The sequence below is a fragment of the Primulina tabacum genome, chromosome 2, assembly GCF_025594145.1.
Source record: "Primulina tabacum isolate GXHZ01 chromosome 2, ASM2559414v2, whole genome shotgun sequence".
NCBI lineage: Eukaryota > Viridiplantae > Streptophyta > Magnoliopsida > Lamiales > Gesneriaceae > Primulina > Primulina tabacum.
The window spans coordinates 38,184,394-38,192,602 of record NC_134551.1 but is presented as its reverse complement, the minus strand read 5'-3'; positions in this window follow the sequence as shown (position 1 = coordinate 38,192,602).

The window sequence follows — 8,209 nt, the reverse complement described above, 5'->3', positions numbered from 1 at the left end:
TCTTGTGGCCAATTTATGTTACTGGTTTGGAAGCCAGAGAACGTGTCCGGGGACCTCTCCAACCTCTTCGGAAGGAATTATGTTATGTTATGGAGCGGACATCCAGTCCAAGGGCTATGGTGATCCTTGCCGACCCAGTACTGTGGTTTAGTTTGATCAAACGATTTATGTTATAAGCCACTTGCTTTGAATAAAACTCTATGCAAAATGATTTATGATTACGCTTATTATGACGAGTATGAAAATATGATTTTATGAAAACTTTTATGCAGGAAAGTCGCGTTAAACATATTTATGTTTATATTATGCTATGTACGTTCTATGTTTAAATTGCGTGAATTCTATTACGTATTACTTGTTATTCATGGTTTACGCATGCTGAGTCATTTGAATCACTAGACTTGGTCGATGCAAATGATGTATATGAGGAGATAAGAGGCGGTAACCAGTGAGCAAGCTTGGGACAGTGGCAGTGCAAAGCCGAGGACCTTGTATTTTATGAGATTTTAAGTATGCATCTTTAAAACTATTTTCTCCAACTTTATGCCTTAGTATTTGTGACTAGTAAGTCGAGAATTTTATATAATGTTAGACTTTTCAAATTAAGGTGGATGTTTTTAACTTAAATTTTTTGTTGTGGTTTTCTAACATTGGAGGTTTAATATTAACTTTATATAAGTAAGAGTGGTTATCGTGATTTATTTTACGAGTTATATTCATAACAAATTATTTAATAATTTCAAATTTTTTTCGCAAATATTGAAATAGTAGTATTTTAAGACACAGTTTGTCACAATAACACTCTAAACGCGAACATATCATATTATTTAGAAGAACACTCGTACAAGTCTTATCAGATCTTTTATGAGATCATATTGTGTCAATTTTCTTCTCTTTGTAATCTCATTACTATATTAGCATTTTTAGTAGATCTTTATAACCGACATCAAAACATTTCTGATCAGAAGTCGGTACCTAAGTTGTAAAGAGTTGATACTAAAAGTTTCAGTAGGCGTTGTTACGTCCTACTAACATTCCTCTTTACAGAAGTCGTAAATATCAAAATCTTTTAATAACTACCTTCTGTAAACAGAAAAATGAGAGATGTAAAATATTTTTATCCTTCGAACTTCCGGAATTAATCATTGTGTCTTTTCGTTACTTCTATTAATGTTCACATAGTTAAGTAGACTCATTCCGCATTACTAATCGATTGCATGTTGACCTTTGAATGTAGAGATTAGATTTCTGTAGTTAATAACAGTATAAGTCACTTAAAAAATGTTTAAATTTGTAGTGGTTTATTTACCCTCCTCTAAGGCATCATCACTGTAACGTACCGTACTTTTAGCATTCAAAATTTGCGGAAAAATTAAAATTTTCTTATACATAAAATAACCTTCAAAGTTTGCCATAAAATATCTCAACCAAGTCCCCCATAAGACATGGTTGTCCAAAATAACTATAATAAAATTTGCTCACAAAATGTTTGCTCAAAGTATTTCCATCAAAATATGAAATCAGAGTAATTTAACTTTTGCATAAAACTTAAACATGGCGGTCCTCGGGTTTAGCCTCCTGCTCAGTCCAAGCCTGCCCCTTGGTCGCCACCTCCTGTCTCCTCATCAACATACTCACTTGCATCGATCAAGTCTAGTGAGTCTAAGGACTCAACACGTATAAACAGGAATAACGAGTATTACGTAATAAAACCACATGCAACTTTAAAATAGAGCGTACATACTAAAACTTGAACTTGCATAACGTAACTTGAACATACGTACATACATAGACGTGCCATAACTTGAAAGCTTTCATAAACATGCTTGTATAACTAAACGTACTTAAACATACATGACTTTATTTTGCATAGAGGCATGTTTCAAAGCAAGTGACCCATAACATAACAAATGCCTGATCAGACAAACCACAGTACTGGGCTGACAGGGACGTATCCACTGCCACATACATGAGATCCCCGTTCATAATTTAACGGGCTGGTTGGTCCCTGTTCATAATTTAACGCTTTCCAACCTCGATCTAACCCGTTCATAATTTAACGGGCGGATTGGTCCCCGTTCATAATTTAACGCTTTCCAATCCTAACATAATTTGGTCACAAGACATTAGCATACCTCCAAAAACTTAAAATATTTTTTTTGCACGTCATCATACTTACTTGGCGTTGAGGGATTCGTTGGACTTCGGCTGGGGCCGTTGCTGCGACATACTAACATGAAATTGCATACTTAACTTGCATAACTTAGACGTAGAAATCATACTTACTCTCAAGCTCAATCATTCCTTAGGACATTCTACAATTTCCCATGGCACGACCTTGATAACCCTTGCACTAAACCAAGACATCAAACCCCAAAGCAACCATAATATTTTCCCCAAAAACGTGAGTATACGGACCCCGTCCCCGGGTCCGTGTATAGGTCCGTGTAGGTACGCAAAAGAAATGTTCGGAAAGAAGACGGGACACGGACCCCGTGCTAGGGTCCGTCAAGGGGTCCGTGTAGGCTCGGACAGTTGACACTTGCGAGGAATCAAAGACACGGACCCCGTGCCATGGTCTGTGTGGGGGTCCGTATACGTACGCAAATTTGGCTACTCGAAGGAAGTAAAGGCACGGACCCCGTGTCAGGGTCCGTCAAAGGGTCCGTGTGACTTCTAATTTTCTGCACCTGCGAGAACTTTCTTACACAATGCCTATTCTCCCAATTGACACATGATGGATCGAGATTCAACACTTTGAGACCCTCCTAGGACACCATAGTTATGAGCTAAACTCGTATATAAGTCCCAAAATAACGAAGCCCCTCTTAACACAACACAATCTCATAAACACGGAAATTGACAACAAGCGTTTCTTACGACTTCTAACAAATTCAAGTGCCTATCGACACTAACCGGCACCCCAAATACCAACCTAACAACATGCTATACATACCTAGAAGCAGCAACGATCACCCGTCGATTCCCAACGAAGTCTGCAACAATAAAACTTCAAGAACATATCAATAACATAATTTTCTGGAAATCACAGCTTGAGCAGTCTCACGAAAAATGTCATAACTCACTCATTTTTCATCTAAAAATCTCGAATTTTATATCAAATCGAAGGTATCGAAAAGTTCTACATTTTTGGCGTTGAAAGTTTTCCCAAAATCTTGCCCGAAAATTCTCAGTTTTAAACAGAACAGTAAAAACTTAAATTTCATATCTAAAAAGGGCTTCAAAAGCGATTTAAACATGATTGCTCAAACTTCTACACAACATACACATGGTTTTATGCATAAATAACAACGCATGTATAATATGACATGATCGACACAGGAACGAAAGGATATACGTGCCTTTTGATATTCAAAATACCGTAACGACGATACCGAAGCGGAGAAAGAAGCGAGGTTGATCCGGGACGACCGCGGCGCTAAAATCTTGCAATAAAATCACCAAAAACCTACTGAAAGATCGAGTGGAAGAGGCGGCTGCTCTAGGGAAGGAGACCCTAGGTTTTCTATCCTCTCAAAATTTTAAAATCTAAAAAGACTTGTGTGTGTGTGTGTGTGTGTCGCTACTTAGTGTGTGTAAAAGTGTGTGTGTGTAATTAGTAATTTAGGGAAAAATTGCTTAATTAAATAATAAATAAAACTATTTTAAATAATTACACTCTTTAAACTTTAATAAAATCCCTCAATTAAAATAATGCACACAAAAATACTAATTTTAAAAGTTTTAAACTCTTAAATAACTAAACACCTAAATAAGGCTTTAAAATGTTAAACTAAATAAATTATTTAGAATGCCCATTCCTAACTTTTAAAATAAAATACCGCATTTTAAATTACCAAGAATCGTCCCCGGTCTTTTCCTCGATCCCGCCTCGAATAATCGCCTGAAACATAAAGCTCGAAAAACATTTTAACGTGCATCGTATAAACATAACTAATTTAAAATAACGCATTTTCATAAATTATGCATGGCTAAGAAAAAAATCATTTTAAATTAAATAACTGATTCAACAATTAAATAATGCATGGGTTTTACGTGTACTGAATTTTTTTTTTGGGCTCTACAGTTCCTCCCCCACTTATAAAAATTTCGTCCTCGAAATTAAGTCTTACCGAACAACTCCGGGTAGCGAAGTCGCATATCTGTCTCTGACTCCAAGTGGCCTCTTCCACTGATTGGTTTAGCCACCGAACCTTGACTAGCTTAGTCACTTTGTTCCGGAGTCTGCGCTCTTGCCTGTCTAGGATTTGAATCGGTTTTTCCTCGTAAGACAAGTCTGGAGTCAGCTGCAACGGCTCATAACTCAGAATGTGCGAAGGATTAGCCAGATATTTCCTCAGCATCGAGACATGGAACACATTGTGCACCCCGGCCATATTCGACGGAAGGGCAACACGATAGACTAATGTCCCAACTCTGTCCAAAATTTCAAACGGTCCAATAAATCTCGGACTCAGCTTGCCTCTCTTCCCAAATCTCATCACCCCCTTCATAGGTGCTATCTTGACGAAAACGTGATCACAAACGGCAAATTCGAGATCTCTCCTCCTCTTATCAGCATAACTCTTCTGACACGAATCTTGACCACAACGTCTGCAGTCTACTGAACTATCTCTGGACCAAGTTCTGCTCTCTCACCAACTTCATCCCAATGAACTGGTGATCTGCACTTCCTCCCATACAACGCCTCATAGGAAGCTATACCAATTGATGATTGGAAGCTGTTGTTGTAAGTGAAATCCACTAGAGGTAGTCTAGACTCCCATGTTCCTTGAAAATCAATCATGCAGGCTCTCAGCAAATCCTCTAAAATTTGAATCACTCGCTCAGACTGACCATCTGTATGCGGGTGAAAAGCTGTACTGAAAAGCAACTTCGTTCTCATGGCTGCATGTAAGCTCTTCCAGAAGGACGATGTGAATCTCGGGTCCCTGTCGGACACAATTGAAACTAGGAATCCATGTAGACGGACTATCTCTCTGATATAAAGCTCCGCATACTGCGTCATGGAGAAAGTCGTCTTCATTGGTAGAAAATGCGCTGACTTAGTGAGTCGGTCCACTATAACCCAAATAGAATTCGATCCTCTGACTGACCTCGGCAACCCAACCACAAAATCCATAGTAATGTTCTCCCATTTCCACTCTGGGATAGGAAGTGGCTTAAGCATTCCTGCTGGCCTCTAATGCTCTGCCTTCACCTGCTGACAAGTGAGGCATTCTGACACAAATCGACGGATGTCCCTCTTCATCCCTGGCCACCAATACAAAATCTGGAGGTCCTTATACATCTTGGTACCTCCCGGATGGATAGAATACGGAGATGCGTGTGCCTCTGTCAAAAATATCATGTCTGATCGATTCACCACTGGGCACCTACATTCTACCTCTGTATCTCACAATGCCGTCTGTCACTGTGTAAAGAACACTGCCCTTGGCTTCATCTTTCAGTCTCCATTTCTGTAGCTGCTCATCTGAAGACTGTCCTGCTCGGATACGGTCTAGCAAATCAGATTTGACTGTCAGATTAGACATCCTAGGGGCTCTGCCCTCACGATAAATCTCTAGACCAAACTTCTGAATCTCATACTGAAGAGGTCTCTGCACTGACAACTGAGCTACAACTGCCACTTTCCTGCTCAATGCGTCTGCGACAACATTAGCCTTTCCCGGATGGTAGCTAATTTCGCAGTCGTAATCTTTCACAAGTTCCAACCACCGTCTCTGTCTCATATTCAACTCTTTCTGTGTGAAGAAATATTTGAGACTCTTATGATCAGTGAAAATCTGGCATTTCTCGCCGTATAGGTAGTGTCTCCAAATTTTCAGTGCGAAGACAACGGCGGCTAACTCCAGGTCGTGAGTCGGGTAATTCTTCTCGTGCACCTTCAACTACCTGGAAGCATAAGCTATGACCCGACCCTGCTGCATCAAAACTGCACCTAACCCGAGCTTAGATGCATCGGTATATAATACGAAATCTCCTTGCCCTGACGGCATGGCTAGCACCGGCGCATAAATAAGAGCTTGCTTCAACGTATCAAAGCTCTTCTGACACTCATCACACCACACAAATTTAGCATTCTTCTTGGTCAGGGAAGTGAGTGGCACTGCTATGGATAAAAATCCCCGAATGAACTTACGGTAGTAACCGGCTAAACCCAGAAAACTGCGGATTTCTGATGCGTTCTTTGGCTCAACCCATTCTTTGACAGCTGCTACTTTCGCTGGATCCACCTCGATTCCACTGCTAGATACTATATGCCCCAAAAATGCAACTTTCTGCAGCCAAAACTCGCACTTACTAAACTTTGCAAACAACTTACGGCTCTGCAAGGTCTGTAAAACTGTTCTCAAGTGCTGGCTGTGCTCCTCATGGCTCTTCGAGTATATAAGAATATCGTCAATGAATAATATGACGAACTGGTCAAGGAACGGCTGAAATACTCGGTTTATTAGGTCCATGAAAACAGCTGGACCATTTGTCAATCAAAACGGCATCACCAAGAATTCGTAATGCTCGTATCTGGTCCTGAAAGCTGTCTTGTGAACATCTGCATCCTTCACTTTCAGCTGATGATACCCTGATCGAAGATCTATCTTAGAGAACACGGTAGCTCCCTGTAACTGATCAAACAAGTCTTCGATTCTAGGAACGGGTACTTATTCTTGATCGTTACCTTGTTCAGTTCACGGTAATCGATGCACAGTCTCATGCTTCCATCTTTTTTTTCACAAAGAGCACTGGTGCGCCCCACGGTAAGAAACTCGGGCGGATAAACTCCTTGTCTAAGAGCTCCTGAATCTGCTGCTTAAGTTCTAACATCTCTGCTGGAGCTAATCTGTACGGTGCCTTAGAGATTGGCACTGTGCCTGGCATGAGATCGATTGCAAACTCCACCTCTCTATCTGGTGGAAGGCCTGCGACGTCGTCTGGAAAGACGTCTGGGAAATCCCTGACTACTGGCACCCCTGAAATAGAAGGAGTGGGTACGTCCGGTGCTGAGATAACGCTGGCCAAGAAGGCCTGACACCCCTTCGAAATGAGTCTCCGTGCCTGCATGCAAGAGATCATACGCAGGAAACTCCACCACTTGGCTGGCTCAAAAAGAAACTGCTCCATGCCCAATGGTCTTACTAACACTGACCTCTTCTGAAAGTCGATAAGAACTTTGTTATTAGTCAGCCAGTCCATTCCCAATATGATGTCTAATTCTGGCATCGGCAATAGGATTAAATCGGCATATACTAGGTGGCCATGTAGTTCTAGATCGATGTCTCTGACCACATTGGTAGCTAACAGCTCTTCCCCTGATGGGACTGTCACTGAAAAGTTCACGTCTAGGCCAATGGACTTAATGTCCAGATGATTAGCAAAAGTCTCCGAGATAAATGAGTGAGTGGCTCCTGAATCTATCAGTGCCGTTGTGGCTAATCTCTTAATGAAAATATTCCCAGTCAAAAGGGTAGTGTCTGGGTTCGCCTCCTGTGCATGCATGGCGAATACCCTGCCCTGGTATGCTGCTTCCACTGCGGGCACTCTTTCAGCATGCGATCCGTAGCTCCACATTTAAAACATTTGCCTGACCCATACAAGCACTGCCCCGGGTGCTGGCGGTTGCATTTAGGACACACTGGGTAAGCAACGGGCTTCTGAGGCGCCCCCTGCTGTTGAATTCGACCCTTGCCCTTTGGTGCTCCATGATACGGCTTCTTCCCTGGCGGCCCCCGATACGGTTTCTTGAACTGGGGCCTCTGATGCTGCTACAGCTGGTGCTGCGGTGCTTGATAGGGCCTCTTGCCCTGCCTGTCAGCCTCAATGTCTCTCTGGTCCTGCTCTGCCGCTAAAGCTCTAGATACTGCGACGGCATACGAAGTAGGGCCAGCTACCCTCACATCACGGCGCAAGATCGGCCGTAGACCATTCATGAAATGCCTCAGCTTTTCCTGGGCATCATTCGCAATGAGGGGTACGAAGTAACATCCCCTCTCAAACCTCCTAACAAACTCTGCAACACTGCTATCTCCTTGTCGCAGCGTCATAAATTCCCTAATCAGCCGGGATCGTACTTCCTCAGTGAAGTACTTGGCGAAGAACACTTATTTGAATCCATTCCAGGACAACGTCGGAAAATTAACTGCCACCGACGCACTATCCCACCAACGTCTGGCATCGGATGTTAAAAGGA